The sequence below is a fragment of the Mastigoproctus giganteus genome, chromosome 6, assembly GCF_048544385.1.
Source record: "Mastigoproctus giganteus isolate SK-2022 chromosome 6, ASM4854438v1, whole genome shotgun sequence".
Lineage (NCBI taxonomy): Eukaryota > Metazoa > Arthropoda > Arachnida > Uropygi > Thelyphonidae > Mastigoproctus > Mastigoproctus giganteus.
In genome coordinates, this window is record NC_143580.1 from 5,254,419 (window position 1) to 5,271,138 (window position 16,720).

At 34.4% G+C, this 16,720-nt stretch overlaps 1 protein-coding gene across 1 annotated transcript in view; it reads right to left on the reverse strand.

Annotated features, from left to right (window-relative positions):
- LOC150083839 (high affinity copper uptake protein 1-like) overlaps positions 1 to 15,252 on the reverse strand; it is a 54,496-nt gene extending 39,244 nt beyond the window's left edge. The window contains exon 1 of the mRNA XM_090374897.1: positions 15,143 to 15,252. The gene's annotated coding sequence lies outside the window, so the exon portion shown is untranslated. The remainder of the gene's footprint in view (positions 1 to 15,142) is intronic.
- Positions 15,253 to 16,720: the final 1,468 nt, after the last annotated feature.

Consider the following 16,720-nt stretch of genomic DNA (forward strand, 5'->3'; position numbering starts at 1 on the left):
CTTAAGTTTTGCAAATTACAGTGTCTGGAGACTAGGCACCAGCGAGGTGATCTGATAGAGGTGTATAAAGCCTTGAATGGTTTAAGCATGCTCAATGCTGATGGGATTCTTCCTCTAGCTCAAAAAAATCACCTGAGAGGGCATAAATTCAAATTGAGGAAAGACATGTAGGATAGACGTGCGGAAATTTGCCTTTAGCCAGCGGGTGGTTGGATGGTGGAACAGACTTCCATCCTTTGTGGTGGAGGTTGATAGCCTAAATAAGTTTAAGGCTCAGCTGGACAGGTATTTTGAACGAACAGAGGGGTGAAGTGGAAGTGGGTTTTTTTTTTTTTTTTTGGCTGATGCTGCATAAGTTTGCTTTCTTGCATCAAATGCCTCTACTAATGCTAATGCTAATTGCTTTGTTTCCACCAGAACTACAAACAATCCTGATAAATTAAATCACAAACTTATACAGGCATAATACACAAAAAAACTGCATACTTTAAAAACTAGCACACAGCAGTCTGAATAGATTGACACACAAAAGAATCCATTGACACACAAAAGAATCCAAAAGATTGACACACAAAAGAATCCAAAAGATTGACACACAAAAGAACAAAACTTAAAAATAGAGAGAAACGTCTTACATAAATATTTCATTATGTAACTTAAAATAAATTAAAATTACAAATAACCAAATTTTGGACATACTTTTCTAATGTCAAGGAATTCTTGAAGTGGTCAGTGATTATATAGCATTTACTGAGAGCATAAATTACACAAGCTCCCAACATTCCAAAGCAAAAAATAAAACATACAATACTAATGGAAGCATATTTTATATTGTTATAATTATAACTAATACATGGAGAGGATGATGAGGAGAGAAGAATGAGAACAATTAGAAGATACATTAAAAATTAACTTAATGTAAATACAAATATAAATGAGTTGCTATGGCATTATATGTACCTTTCTGGCTGCCTGTTTAGAGTACATGGAAATTATATTTGTTTGTATTGTTGTGGTGTCTAATGATTAACATATAAAACTTAAAACCATTAGTAGAATCCAAATCATGAATAAATTCATGAATGAATTTTAAAAATAAAATTCACCTGTCATATACACCTGTCAGGTCTACCCCCACACCAACACTACTTGTTTCCAACCTTTTCAATCACATCTAAGCCACTGCTTACAGAAATAATGCACTCACCACTATAGCCCCTCCTTTGAATTATCTAGAAATGTATGCCTGTTTTATTTAGATTCAATATCTAGACCTGATTACAGCATTCCAAATGTGTTCTTACATTGAGGAAACCTTTTCCCTACTTACAAAGATGCAATAAATCACTGTTAGGACAGCAGTAGAAGAAACTAGCCTTTGCAATGAATTGCTATGGCATTGTATGTGCCTTCCTGGTTGCCTATTTAGAGTACATGGAAATTATGTTTGTTTGTATTGTTGTGATGTCTAATGATTAATATATCAAAATGATATGTTAATCATTACCCAGTTATAAAAGTGCAAAAAAAAAAAAAAAAAAACCCTTATAATTGTGGAAGCATATTTTATATTTTCTGTACAAGTTTAATTAGTTTATTAAACTCTTAGCAGTAAACCTATTACAAGTACCAATATACTAAAGTTGTAGATTGGTGAAATTTCAGGATTCTTGCTGAATCCTGTCCTTACACCTGACTCTTGGAAATCCACTGACACTGGAAATCTATCAATGTATCTCCAATGGTATTTGTCTTAATGTCTATTTGTATAATGGTATTTCTCTCTAAGTGGATCATACGTCTAAATCTTAGTGGTGAGTACTTTGCACTCGGTCTTCAGTGAAAGTCTCTGTGATTGATATCAAACGGAATTAAAAGTATATGAATTTTGATTTGATTTCAATTACTCCATTGAAATACCAGTGCAATCCTAGTATTGTACTGCATAGACAAAGTGCCAAATTTAAAGGGTTAAAGGTAAACACTACAGTTATGTTTTTAAATGGAAGTTTTACTTCCATAAACTGCTTGACGGTTCACCAACACAAAAAACATTATTCACAGTTCAGCATGTGTTTGCTGAACTGTGTTCATTATAGGAAGGCTGTGGATCTGTTGGAAGGTGCAGAAAGGGGCAACAAGATTAGTGAAGGTAACAAAAGGATACTCATACCAAGATGGGCTTCAGTTCTGGAAATTTTAGTGTCTGGAACCTGCAAGAAAATATGATTTGAGGTGTTTAAGACTTTGAATGGATTGAGTAAGCTAAATGCTGATGGAATTCTTCCTCTTGTTCAGATGCACATGAGTGGACAAAATTTGAAGTTGAGGAAGGATATTAGTAGGGCAGGTGTATGGAAATTTGCTTTCAGTCAGCAGTGAGTTAACAAACTTCCATCTGGTATTGTGGAAGTAAGTAGTCTGAATAAATTTAAGTTAGAATGAGAAAAATCATCAGAGGGGGAAGTACAGGTGATGTGGGATGTTTCCTTGTGTCAATATTAATACTAATTCTACTAAAATACCTAATTTTAGTAGAATTCATCACTAATACTAATTCTACTAGAGGCATGGTCAGATCCGAACTAAAAAATAAGACAATTATTTACAACCCATGACAACTGCCATGTTCTGTTTGCATTATATTTCTGTTATTACATTATATTTTGTTTATACTCCAACAAGATCATTAGACCAGAGGAGTTCACAACACTCATTTTGGCTAATATAATTATTAACTGCATACTTTTTTTTAAATGAAATATATGCCTCAAATCAGAGTGGTTCAAACATCGTTATCTGAAATTTTTCTCTACAACTCCTTCTGTAGGAGGAGAAGGCATATGAATATTTTGTAGAGTCCATAAATTTATAGATGCACCCCAGTCCACAGGAGAGCAATAGCACTCCCAGTGGGAATCACTATTTTAACTTATTATCAATAAAATCACAGACTAAAAGATTAAAAGTAGCTGCAGGAAGAGGCAAAAGTGATTCTTGCACTGCTTTTATTGTAATGAGCAGCAGCAACCTAGAGAGCAAGTTGCTGGGAATTTCAAGAGCTGCTGGGAGCCATCCTGGAACAAGTAAATACATGGGCTGCATTAGGGTAACTAAGAGTAAGAACAGATTCATGTATACTTGCATGTATACTAATGCTAGAAATATAGTAAATAAATTTGATGTGCTAGTAAAGACATCAAAGGCAGATATTGTTGGGATATCAGAGACATGGTGTCACACAGATATAAGCAGTGCAGAATTGGAATTTGGGGAGGAAGGGTTATGCTGTTCATTAAATGAAAAAACCTAAGGAAGTGCATCCAGTTGACATGGGTGGACAGTGCAATGCTGAGTCAGTTTGGAGTGACAAACACTGGGAAAGGGAAAATGAGAGTAGGAGTGTGTTATAGGCCTAATGACTCTGATGAGCACAACAAACAGTTGTGCAAAGAAATAGAGTGGACCAGTAAATTAGAATGACTAGTAATGTGGGATTTTAACTTTCCAGATATTGACTGGAATTTGTGGGTTAGTCACTCGCATGCTAGCAAGACAATTGTGGATACTCTTGATCTGATTATCAGTAGTGATTATTCATGCATTAAGAATTTGTATATAAAGGAACCATTAAGTGAAAGTGATCACAGCGTACTGATGTGAGATTTACTTAAAGATGTAACTACCGTCAAGGGTAAAGGGAAAGGTTGTTGATTTGGTAAAGGTGACTACAATGGTCTCAGACAGTTTTTAAATTCTAAACAGTGGGATCAACTGATGATGTTACCAACAGAAAATTCTAAATAGGATGCATTTAAGGAGTAATCTTGGAAGCTTCTAGGATTTTCAAACCAACTGAAATACTGTTCAAGATTTAGTCCTAAATGAATGTCAGATGAACTAATGAGGCTTGTAGCAGAGAAGAAAAATTCATGGGATGCATATAATTATCAGGTGACATAGAAGCCTATGGCAGATATAAGCTAGTCTGTAAACAAATCACAAAGGAGGTTAGGCAAGCGAAGGCTGATTACGAGATATCCTTGGCAAAGAATACAACAAAGACTTCTTTACTTATGTAAACATCTAGAAGGAAGGAGGTGAATCAGACTGGTCCACTGAATATTGGTGGTTCGACTGTTGATGAACCCTCACAGATAGGAAATGTGTAAGGAAGGGAGGACAGGAGTTTACTAAACTCTAACAGGGAGCTAAATGATTACATAATAATGGAGAGCAGAGTGGAGGAGAAATTGTTGAAGTTAAACACAAAAAAGACATGTGGCAGATGGAATCTATCCAGTTATACTGAAGGAGGGAGCAAGGGAAGTATGTAACCCTTTAGCCATAATTATGAGAGCGTCCTTAGATTCAGAGGAGGTCCCCACGGACTGGAAATGTGCAAACGTATCCCTAATTCACAAAGGGGATTCAAAGGGTGACAAATAATTATAGAACTATTATGTTACCTTCTGTTCCACAGAAAAAAATTCTGGTTAAAGAAGCGTTGCAGCATCACATAGACAAGACTGCAGTAATAGTTAAGACACAGCATGGGTTTGTTAAAGGGAGGTCTTGTCTGACCAATTTGATTGGATACTACGTGGTCACATGGAACTGGATGCAAAAAATAATTTTGATATCATATACTGTACTTGGATTCAGGAAAGCTTTTGATACTGTTGCACATGGAAGACTGCCTGTACAAACTGAGACAGTATGGCATTAAGGGCTAGTTTCTGCAATGGATAAAGGGATGGTTGAGTGGGAGACAGCAGAGAGGGGTAATAAATGGAAACTGCTCTATGTGGATTAATGTTATTAGTGGATTACCCAGGGTTTGGTGTCTGGCCCATTGTTGTTTTGTGTATTTATTAATGAAATCGATGAAGATATATCAGGCTTAATGTCCAAGTTTGCAGATGCTACAAAAGGTTGGTAGGGTTGTTAATGACAGTAAAGACATTAACAACTGCACATTAACTACTGCAACAGGTCTAGAAAAGTTAAGCAGATGGGATGAGTAGTAGCAACTGAAGTTTAACATTGACAAACACAAAGTACTGTATATGGGTAACCCAAGAGAAACATACCAACTGTGTGGTTCTACACTCAGGCAAGTAGATTATGAAAAAGACCTGGAGGTAACTGTGCAGTGAGATATATGAAGTTCTCTGTGCAATGCAGACAGACTGCCAGAACAGATCGTGGAGTGTTGTCAACAATATATATAGGAATTTTGCTAGCAGAGACAAGGTGGTGATTATCCCTTTGTATAAGGCAATGGTCAGGCCACACCTTGAGTATTGTGTACAGGTCTGGAGGTCTTATTTTAGGAAGGATGTAGAGTTGCTAGAACAAATGCAGAGAAGGGCAACAAGATTGATGAGGGGAAGAAACAGTTGCTCTTACCAAGAGAGGCTTAAATTCTGCAAATTGCAGCACCTGAAAACTAGATGCCTGCAAGGTGATCTGATTGATGCATATAAGGCCTTGAACGGTTGAGCAGGCTCAATGTTGATGGGATTCTTCCGCTTGCTCAGACTAAGAACCTGAGGGGGCATAGATTCAAATTAAGGAAGGACAGTTGTAGAATAGATGTGCAGAAGTTTGCCTTTAGCCAGCAGGTAGTTGATTGCTGGAGCAGGCTTCAATCTCTTGTTGTGGAAGTTGATAGCTTAAATAAATTTAAGGCTGAACTAGCGAAACATTTGGAGTGACCAGATGTGTGAAATGGGAAGGATTTTTTTTATTTTATTTTTTTGATGATGCAAGAAAGCAAGCTCTATTAGCTTGCTTTCTTGCATCATATACCTCAACTGATGCTAATACTAAACACACTTACAATAATCTTTGGACAAAACTCCCTGACACTACCTCTGCAATCCACAGTATGAAAAAAAGAAATTTTATTTATAAGTAATAAGCAGTTAACAAAAGTTTCTTAACTCTAAGGAAATTGTTTAATTTCATTTGCCTTTAAGGAATCTTTATTACTCACAAAAAAAAAAAAAAAAACCACTTTCTTAGATATGTACTTAAAGAAAAGTATATTACTTTTATCAATTGAACTAAAAGCATAAATGAAGTGGGAATGGACATCGTAACACACAATCCTTCACTGGTACTTAACATGCATGCTACTCCAATATTTCCTGCTACAATGACCTTGTGGCTGTCTAATTGAGGTCAATTTCAATACTTAATTCTGGGATCACACTATGTCCAGTTTAAACTGCAATCAGTATAGATAGTGAGATCAAGGATGAAGTACAGTCAGTTATGAAGGCAACCCATTCTCCTAAATTAGGTGAACTGATTTATATCACTATTTACAATTTGCTAGAGGTCAAAAAGAAAAGATTACTTGAGAAATAATCTAAATAGGAAGTATTAAAAAAAAAGACATTACTCATTCAACTACAGTAAATGAAGAATTCAGCAGGCTGAATGCATTTACATTTTTAACATAAAGAATAGTATGAAGTATGAATGGCATACTAAACCATTGTAATCTTTAATTAATAAATAGAACCAGAAACAGATGCTCAGTTTAAACTGGGGGAAAATTATTGAAAATATTCAATTACATATATAGGCAACCATATGTATAACTGAACTCCTTAACCAAATATTTACAACTGGTGCTAATGCAACTGTGGTCATAAAGCATCAGTGTATTATCTGTAACTTGTGTGGTCTAATGCCAGTTTGTTTGTATGTAATAAAACCAAGAAAAAAATCCATTGCATATCATCCTTTGACCTGCTTGAAAACAGGTGTTTTGCATCATAAATGAGATGAACTTCAGCAAATAGGATGACAGGTGGTGCCTAATCCACTGTACCTTAGAAGTGAAATAAGTAAAATGAAAGGTGAACATTTACACAGCATTCATAAATGAATAATTATATGTAGTGTGCTATTCTATTAAAACATTTGACCATCAGTCGAAGCTGCTAAGGTGAATCATGTAATTATTGAGTATGTTTGAAAGTACATTATAATGTCCTACAGGGACAAAGAACTTATATCCCACAGTATAATGCAATCGTTAGGCCACATCATGAGTACTGCATACAGGTCTGGAAGATTCATTTGAAGAATGATAGAGATCTCTTCAAATTGGTTCAGAGTAGAACAATCAGATTAATCTGAAGCACAAAACAGTACACTCATCAAGTAAGAGTAGAGGTCTGTAAACTGCAGTATCTTGAAAACTAAGTATCCGCAAGGTGATCTGATTGAAGTGTTTAAGGTTTTATATGGATTGAGTAAACTAAATGCTGATGGAATCCTTATTCATTTTAGGATGAAACACAGAAGGGGGCCATAAGGGTTTAGTGTCTACAACGTTAACTACTAAATCATTTTGTAATTAACAGAAAAAAGTCATTTGGCATTTTCTAGGTTTACTGGAAACTTACTTCCAGCCTAAGCTAACGTGTAAAGTACTAGTGAGATACAGTTCTGACATGATATGCACTGTTACTTGTAGGAAGTAAAACTGAAGTTATTGCAAAAAGAAAATCCAATTTTGCAGTTAATGTTGTTTGACACTAAACTGTCAAACTGGAAAAGGTTGTGGGACAGATGTACAAAAATTTGCTTTCAGCCCAGAAAGTAACTGACTATTGGAACAAACTTCCACCTGATATTGTGAAAGGGTAGTTTAAATAAATTTAAGGATTAGATAAATTATTTGAGGGATAAACAAAATGGAGTTGGGTAGTTTTTTTTTTTTTTTTTTTTTGTCTGATGGTGAATAAGCTTGCTTCCTTGCACCATCTGCCACTACTAATGTTTACTTCAATTATTCCTTTCTGAATACCTGCCATTACTTTAATATATACTAAAAATGAATTCAATTTTTATACCTTATTACTTTTAAAAAGTATCTAAAATATAATTTTTCTAAACATATTACTAAAAAGAGAATTTTAAAGCATGTTTAGAAAATCCGAAAAAATTTCTCAACCAGCATGAAAACGAATTGGACCAATCATTTATTTTGTTATCGTGCATAATTAAATTTTAAATATTAATAATATTTTATATTTTTGTCCACTTTCTGGATATATATATATATATATATATATATATATATATATTTGAAAAAAAAAATATATAACATCTGATAATAAATTTTGTTTTTCTTCAGTTAGTTTTCCTATTTTCTGGATGAAAAACCAAAGTTTCTGGGAGATAAAACCATGTAACCCAAAGACTACACTAACCACATTGTGAAAAATGCACACAAAAAAAAAAAAAAAAAAAAAAAAGCCAGGGAATATAAAAAGAGCTGGAATCAATGAAAAATGAATATTCACTGGCTAAACAGCTTACTAACTTTTTTTTTTACAATTACTGTACAAACATATTCCCATCTTGCTCACTTCTTAGGAATTTTGGATTTTTTTTTTTTTTTTTTTTTAAATAGCTTTCTTCTGTTGCTCATAGTACTACAAACTTAAACGTTCACTCCAGAATGGGAGGAGATGACTGCCATGTTTGAGCCCCCTAAAGAGACCATCAAAACAAGAAATGGTAATTTTCTTTGGGTCAAAGCAGCGATTCTCATCCTTACGCCCCCACTCCCATCAAAGAAAAATCTCATGTATGATCAAATAATATAATAATAATATAATACAATAAACTATCACTTATAATGGTCTTTATTCTAATCCTATGATCAATACTGTGAAGTAAGGAGGGTCCCACTGATAGTGCACTTTGGGGCCAACTGGTCTTCTTGAAAGTGCTATATTATGTATATCTTGTGTGCTACCAACACTATCGACAATAAAACTGTATTAGTATTAATCAGATTAATATACAATAATGAAAGGTAGAACTACTCTGAATGAATTAGAAATAATTTATTGAATGGAGGTTGCTGCTTTTTGACATACAGGCCAAATAATAATGCAGATAATAAAGATAATGTTCTACCGTTCATTCTTGTATATCACGTTACCTATATGTGGAAGAAAGCCCTTCAACTCCTATATCATAATCAGACTAAATGAAGCAAGAAAGCATCAGCCAAATAATTAATAATAAACAAAAAAATTTAGTCAGTTACAATTTTTATTATTAGCCATACGGTACAAGGAAGCCCGAGGCTTATGCTGTACCAGACATTAAAAAAAAAAAAAAAAAAACTTTTCCCTGTGAGAGAGAGAGAGAGAGAGAGAGAGAGAGAGAGAGAGAGAGAGAGAGAGAGAGAGAGAGAGAGAGAGGGGGGGGGGATCACCAAGAAAGTGAAGAATGATGATTTCCAGCTCAGGACACTGGGTGTGCCAAGCCTATACTTACCAGATATGAGCCACTGAGGATCTACTACTATAAGATAACAATCCAATTCCACCTTAAACTTTTTCAGATTCTAACACTATTCATGTAATTTAATCTGTGCAGTTTAATTAGAATCATTCATATTTCACATTAATTCATTATAAACAACCAAGTCCTCAAAAAATTTACTGTACATTTTTATAAATACCTCCATAAAAATTTCTGATATAAAAGAAGTAAATCGAATGGGTAATTCAAAACATTTCAGGCCAGTACTAATCTACAACAGCTGTTCTCAAACTCTGTCATCCTATATCCCTCTCCCGCACACACAATGTCTTTCTGTGCTTGTCTCTACTTCATCCTATATCAATGTCATTAAACTTAATAATATACTTCCAGTAAGTGCAATTTTAATGTTATAATGTTGAAATATAACATTAAAATTGTGAAAATTTTTATATTGTGAAAATAATGTTCCTAACAAGGTTCTCTCAGAGGTCAAAAGCAGCCTGCCATTTCATGCTTCTCAGGTTCCTAGATATAATAATAAAAAAAGGTAGCTGAAAATAAAATTTCACAAAAAAGTGGGGCATAATTTGAATGTATTTTACTTAATAAGCACTTTTCTAGCTTTTTTATGTAAATATACTAATTACTGGGGCAAAATCTATTCAAAAATTTGATAGCCGATTGAGTTTGAAGTGCGGACCAGGTGGTCATCATGGCCCTCCCTATGATAGATCTTGATCCCAGTCCCTGGATCAAGAATGTAATGTTTGAAGCCAAACAGTTGCTCCCATTGTGAAGTACATGTAAATATTGCACTCTGTATGTTTTTAGGAAAATAAGCTGATATAAAATAGTAGTAGTAGTAATGGAGGCATATGATGCAAGAAAGCAAGCGAATGAGCTCATGTAGCATCAGCCAGAAAAAAAAAAAAAAACAATTTCACACATCCATTCCCTCAAAAAGTTTGTCCAGTTCCTCCTTGAATTTATTTAAGCTATCAATCAACTTCCACAACAACAGATGGAAGTTTGTTCCAGCAATTAACCACCCACTGGCTAAAGGCAAATTTCCACACTTCTATTCTACAACTGTTTTTCCTCAATTTGAATTTATGCCCACTCAGATTCATAATCTTAGCAGGCAAAAGAATCCCATCAGAATTCAGCGTGCTCAACTGATTCAAGGCTTTATACACCTCAATCAGATCACCACTCGCAGGTGCCTAGTCTCCAGCCACAGCAATTAAGCCTTTCATGATAAGAGGACCCCTTCGTTCCCACTCAACAATCTTGTTGACCTTCTCTGTACACACTCAAGCAACTCTACATCCTTCCTAAAATCAGGCCTCCTAACCTGTACGCAGTACTAAAGGTGTAGCCTGACAATTGCCTTATATAAAGGGATAGTCATCTTTTCCCTACTAGCAAAATTCCTGTATATAAGTGACAAGATGCCATAACCTGCTCTGGCAGCCTGCTTTGCTCAGACAACTTCATATCTGACTGCACAATTACTCCCAGATCTTCATTTTCTATCACCCTAAGTGTAGTACCACACAGTTGATATGTTTCTCTGGGGTTACTTCTACCCATATGCAGTACCTTGCATTTGTCAATGTTAAATTTCAGTTGCCACTTCTCAGTCCATCTGTCCAACTTTTCTAGATCCTTTTGCAGTAGCACACTGCCATTATTGTCATTAACAACCCTGCCGACCTTTGTATCACTGGAAACATTAAGCCTGATATACCTTCATCAATACCATTGATAAATACACAAAACAACAGCGGACCCAAAACCGAACCCTGGGGGACTCCACTAATAACATTAGTCCACGAAGAACAATGTCCATTGATTACCACTCTGTCTTCTCCCACTCAACCACTCTTATCTATTGCATCAACTTACCCTTAATACCATATTGCTCCAATTTGTATAGTTTTCCATGTGCAACAGTGTCAAAATGTTTCCTGAAATTCAAGTATATGATATCAAAATTATTTTTTGCGTCTAGTTCGTTTGTGACCACATCATAGTATCCAATCAAATTTGTCAAACAAGACTTTCCCTTAACAAACCCATGCTGTGTCTTGTCTAGATTATCCTGCAATGCATCTTTAACCAGTGACTCCATTATTTTTCCCCCGGAACAGAAGTTAATCTAACTGGCACATGACTGAAATAAGCTGAAAAGGCTACAGAACAGTACATGCTGGCTTTCCCATTCTAAGGTGTCTATGTGATTTTATTATCACTACAAACATGGCATCTGTTAGGTTGTCATTATTCTGGCTGTAACATACCTTATATTAAACTTAGATGCTTTTGTAAGTTCAATTATCATGTATAATAAAATGCAATTTCTTCTCACCTCCTCCCCTTTTTTTTTTAAGATAATTATAACAAATTGTAAGATACACATAGCTAGGTTACTTTGCTAACAGTGGATATAAATTTAAACATATTTTAAAAAATTTATGCATATTTGGTCTAGCTCAGAAGTTCCCAAAGTGTGTAATGTGTCCCCTGGGGATACACTTAGACCTTTAGAAGATGCATGTTGTTTTCAAGAAGCACTTTAAGAAAATATGGTAAAACCATTCCACCAATCAAGTATGAAGTGTTTTTTTTATTTATTTCTATTATTCATTTTTTTTGAGAGATTAAATGTATATTTATAATTACTGCATATATTAATTTATAAAAGTATGTATATTCATAGCTAAATTTTAAAGAGTTCAAGGTATAAAAGTTTCAGGATCTCTGGTCTATCTGAAATCCTAACTAAATGCATGAACATACAAGTCTTTTTTTTTTTCAGAGCCAGTTTTTTTTTTTTTTTTTTTTTTTTAAATGAAGCACATATAATCATTTGCCTGTGAAGATAGTACATGCTCAAATCACTGTGCCATTTTTAAATTTAAAAAAAAAATTATAAAAATTAGTTGTTTCCAGCATGATTATTTGAAAACTTCCTGAATTCCCTCTATGGAGACATGTATACGATTATTCTCTCTAGGAACCACAAATTTATAAATGTACTCCTGGACTACTAATAAAATTCTGAAATTAAATGATATGGTATGGGCCTAGTCATGGAAATCTTCAATCCAAAAGCTTTTCTATCATAGTAAAATGCTAGAATTTTATCTTTTCATAAGCAATTTAATCTATTAATAAAGAGAAGCATTAGATAAAAGTGCAATGCTAAAGATTTCAGTAGTTATATCATGCTTAGTATCTAAATAAAAAAAAAAAATAATAATAAAAAAAAAGAGTTAACTTGATAATAGTATGGACTGCTGAGATTTACAACTAAAATGAAAGCAAATTTTCTGATCTCATTCTTAAAAGCAATATCTATGATCAAATAGTTTGCAATAAATTACAGTTCACTATGTTTTTAAAAGATATTGCTGTTAAGAATGAGAAGAATAAGAATTGCAATATGACACCTGATAACATGGTCTTTTAGGTGAAGATTTTATGGGGTATATCAGAAAATCAGAGCAAATCACACTTATCAGACTACACGTGTATATTCTATATATGAACTGCTATTAATTGTTACCTCCACAAGACAACTGATATATAAAACAAAAGTGATTTAAATTTCCAAATATTGACATAAGGGCCTTTCTGATGTGTGCTACTATCCCTATCAGTCTCCCTCTCGCCCATTTTATTTTTCTGTAATAGAAAACTGTTGCATAAATTGCAATTAGCCCCCCTCCCAATGTTTGAATTTATTTCAGGCTGAAAAAAATAGCATCAGAACTATAAGCCAATAGCACTAAAATCTGACTTACTTAAGATAAATAAGAAATAATGAAAGCACTTCTGAAGGATTTTTGTTCACTTTATTCAGATATTAATAAAAGTAGTGACAATGTGATATGCTAAGAAATTAATCTTTGGGTATGTTTATACTTATCCATTAATCTAAAGGCAACAGGGGGTCCAAGGTGAGGGGGGGCTTGTATATGATTATTCTGTCTAGGGGACCACAAATTTATACCGGAGTACTGATAACATTCTGAAATGTCATTAAATGATACAGTATGGGCCGAGTCATGGAAATCTTCAATCCAATAGCTTTTCTATCATAGTAAAATGCTAGAATTTTATCTTTTCATAAGCAATTTAATCTATTAATAAAGAGAAGCAATCTGATACAAGCTAAAAATTTCAATAGATATATCATGCTTAGTATCTAAATATATACTGATATATATATATATAAAAAAAAATAAAAAATAATCTATCTTAACAGATGAAAATTCATTTGGTAATAATATGGACTGCTGAGATTGAAATAACTGCACAGGAACATCTAAAACGAAAGCAAATTTTCCCATCTCATTCTTCTAAATCACACTTATCAGACTATATAGTCTGATATGAATTGGTATCAATTGCAACCTCCACAATGTCACACAGCTGATATATAAAACAAAATTGATTTAAATTTCCAAATACTGACATAACGACCTTTTCTGGTGTGCGCTACTATCCCTATCAGTCTCTCTCTCACCCATTTTTTTTTCTGCAATACAGAATTGTGGTATAAATCGCAATAGCCCCCCCCCCCCTCCAATTTTTGAATGTATTTCAGGCTGAAAAATAAATAGAATCAGAACTATAAGCCAATAGCACTAAAATCTGACTTAAGAAAAACTGAAATTATGAAAGCACTTCTGAAGGATTTTAGTTCACTTTATTCAGATATTAATAAAAGTAGTGACAATGTGATATGCTAAGAAATTAATCTTTGGGTATGTTTATACTTATCCATTAATCTAAAGGCAACAGGGGGTCCAAGGTGAGGGGGGGCTTGTATATGATTATTCTGTCTAGGGGACCACAAATTTATACCGGAGTACTGATAACATTCTGAAATGTCATTAAATGATACAGTATGGGCCGAGTCATGGAAATCTTCAATCCAATAGCTTTTCTATCATAGTAAAATGCTAGAATTTTATCTTTTCATAAGCAATTTAATCTATTAATAAAGAGAAGCAATCTGATACAAGCTAAAAATTTCAATAGATATATCATGCTTAGTATCTAAATATATACTGATATATATATATATAAAAAAAAATAAAAAATAATCTATCTTAACAGATGAAAATTCATTTGGTAATAATATGGACTGCTGAGATTGAAATAACTGCACAGGAACATCTAAAACGAAAGCAAATTTTCCCATCTCATTCTTCTAAATCACACTTATCAGACTATATAGTCTGATATGAATTGGTATCAATTGCAACCTCCACAATGTCACACAGCTGATATATAAAACAAAATTGATTTAAATTTCCAAATACTGACATAACGACCTTTTCTGGTGTGCGCTACTATCCCTATCAGTCTCTCTCTCACCCATTTTTTTTTCTGCAATACAGAATTGTGGTATAAATCGCAATAGCCCCCCCCCCCCCTCCAATTTTTGAATGTATTTCAGGCTGAAAAATAAATAGAATCAGAACTATAAGCCAATAGCACTAAAATCTGACTTAAGAAAAACTGAAATTATGAAAGCACTTCTGAAGGATTTTAGTTCACTTGATTCGGTTATTAATAAAACTGGTGACATTTTGAACATGCTAAGAAATTAATTTTTAGATATGTTTATACTTAACTATAAATCTACAGACAAGGGATTCCAGGTAGAGGCTACTGGGACTAACCCCCCCCTTAATGATCCAAAATAATGTGGACTTTTTTTTGCTCTAGTATGCACTTATTAGCTAAAAACACAAAGTTACTGAATCCTTCATCGGTTTTCTTGAAATCGTAGTAGGTACTACCATAATTTACTCACCAAAATCAACAGCGAAGACAGGTCAAAACAAATTTAAATAACTTCGAATGATGAAAAACTTCGACTATTCACACGGCAAAAATAACTGCACAGGAACATACAAGCTTTAGACCGCACAAATTGAATTAACTGCAAACCAACTGTTTTTAAAGTTCATAAATCGGCCATCCGAAATACGGTTTCCTATTCTTACGTCAAGCGCTGTCTGTAGCACATCCTTAAAGCTGTCCTGCGCATGCGCCATAATGAAAGAGCAATCATGTGAACATCGCAGTGCCACGTAAAGTCTTTCTACGAAAACTTTATCTGAGGATGTTGACCATCTCACTTGAGAATAATGTCCTACCATCAAACTACTCAAGCTTTCAAGGATAGTATTCTATAAACATAAGAAAGTATAAACATATCTACAGGAGAATATTATAAACATAAGTTATAACCAACTGAAAGACCATTTTTAAAATAAATAATATCGATATATTATGTGAAAGTGTCTCCATTTCAGAATTATTATTATTATTATTAACCATATGGTGCAAGGAAGCCTGAGGCTTATGCTGCACCAGCCAAAAGAAAAAAAAAATTGAGTTACTCAAAGAGAGAAAGAGAGTCAGAAGTAGAAAGGAATCACCAAGAAAGAGAAAAATAATGACATCCAGCTCAGGACCTTGGGTGTACCAAATCCATACTCACCAGATGTGAGCCCAGCCCCTGGGGGGAATTTTATACGAACACTCCATACTAATAAGAAACAAAAGGATAAATTAATATTTGAATTAAATTTAAAGGGTTATCAAAGTACACAGCAGGAAATCTCACTTACAATGAGAACTGAAATACACTGCGCGGAAAAACAGAACAAAATGTTTCTTATATTTTATTGCGAACAGTGTCATCGAAGTTGATTTAATGTGTCACGCAGTGTGGTCTCGGCAATACGGAAGCAGTTTAGGAGACAGGGACCATTACAAGGAGAGCTGACCAAGGTCACCCAGTGGCCACGTCAATCAAAACAGACCGCTATTTTGGCTCTAACAGCAAGACAGAACCCTGGGATGTCATATCATCAACTGTCTCTTGAGGTTCCTGCAGCCGCAGGTGAAAACATTTACATCGGATTATGATAACCCCAGGGGCTCACATCTGGTGAGTATTGGCTTTCTCTCTCTCTCTCAGGGTAACTCGGAAATTTTTTTTAGCTGATGCAGCATAAGCCTCAGGCTTCCTTGCACTATAATAATAATAATAATAATAATAAAGAAGGCTCCATTCAAGTGGACTCTATGCAAGGAACTCAATGGTTTGTATCTCATTAACCCGTCTGCGCGGGTTGCACATTAGTATCGTCACTGTCCTCCCCACACCAGGTGGAAAGGGCCCGGGTTCGAATCCCCTCGATGAAGCGAGAAACTTTAATGGGCTTTTTTCACTCAGTGGCCGAGCAATTCAGTGTCAGGTGTAGGTAGCAAGGTTCTCTCCCCAGAAACTAAGGGTTTTTCGTCCAGTAAAACAGGCAAATTTATCAGAGAGCACACGCAATTCACAGACATAATACATATATGGGTATATGTAAGAAAT